The sequence below is a fragment of the Rutidosis leptorrhynchoides genome, chromosome 4 (genome assembly GCF_046630445.1).
Source record: "Rutidosis leptorrhynchoides isolate AG116_Rl617_1_P2 chromosome 4, CSIRO_AGI_Rlap_v1, whole genome shotgun sequence".
In the NCBI taxonomy this organism is placed as follows: domain Eukaryota; kingdom Viridiplantae; phylum Streptophyta; class Magnoliopsida; order Asterales; family Asteraceae; genus Rutidosis; species Rutidosis leptorrhynchoides.
In genome coordinates, this window is record NC_092336.1 from 616,133,454 (window position 1) to 616,134,624 (window position 1,171).

Consider the following 1,171-nt stretch of genomic DNA (forward strand, 5'->3'; position numbering starts at 1 on the left):
CTAGGATCTTATCGGAGTAGACAACAGAGTCCTCACATTCAGCCTCGTATACCTTGGCCGAATGTGGTTCAGTACAATTCTGGCATAATTGCACTTGAGACACATGTTGCGGGAGTTTCTTTAGCTCTCTGACTTCTTTGGTGAGGTTTTCTATTTGGTCCGAGAGAAATTTGATGGTTTTATTTTTGATAGGATCGGAGGCGGAGAGCGGTGTTACTGATGAAATGTGCTCTTCCGTGTTCCAATCGTGATGGTGCATAGTCATCTCCTCGATCAATCTCCAAGCCTCGTCTGCGGTGAATTTCATGAAGTTACCTTGAGAAACAGCATCAAGAGTAGACTCGTTGTTCTGATTCAGACCTTGCAGAAGGTCAAAATCTGATCAGAGCTCTCAAGATTGTGGTTCGGGCATCTCCGAAGCAAATGTTTAAATCTCTCCCATGCAGTGTAGAGTGATTCATCGTATGCTTGTTGAAAGTTTACGATATCATTCCTAAGTCTGATTTGTTTTGATGGGGGAAAGTACTTGATTAAGAAAGTTGTTGACATTTCCCCCTATGAGGTGATAGAGTTGGGTTCTAACCCCTCGAACCAGGTTTTTGCATGAAGAGTTAAAGAATAGGGGAACAGATACAGATGAACTATATCTTGTTCATGTAACGACCTGACAAAATCTCCATTGACGGAACTTAGGTCCCAATACGTGGTCATAGTCCCTAAATGAGACGCGTTTAACCAAAATTATGTCGCATTCATTTGAAACGTGTATGACTTGCAAAGTTTTAAGTTACCAAACAGTTCGACAACAGGTTTAAGTTTACGAAAGTTGTAAAGTATAATGAAATAACTTGCGACATAGCATAAGTTGAAAATCAAGAATGCTATCAATAGCGTATGCATGTAAACATTAAGCTTGAATCCAAAGGTGCTATCACTAGCGTATGCATGTATGCTTGACCCCAAGCAAGTAATCAAAGTGTGCGGAAGCATGTATCAAGTAGCCAAGTATGAACCTGAGAAACATATAGAAAACTGTCAACGAAAAACGTTGGTGAAATCATAGGTGTATTTGTAAATGTTGTTTTTGAACCACAAGATTTAGTATAAGTTGATTATCAAAGCGTATACATCCCAAAAGATGTTGTCTATATCACGAGCACCCAATTACCAA

The 1,171-nt window shown here is 39.7% G+C and overlaps 1 non-coding gene across 1 annotated transcript; it reads left to right on the top strand.

Moving 5' to 3' along the window:
- The first annotated feature begins 394 nt into the window (after positions 1–394).
- LOC139846033 (small nucleolar RNA R71) lies at positions 395–501 on the top strand. Its single transcript, XR_011758780.1, has one exon. It is a non-coding gene; the product is annotated as a small nucleolar RNA R71 (small nucleolar RNA).
- The last annotated feature ends 670 nt before the right edge of the window (positions 502–1,171 follow it).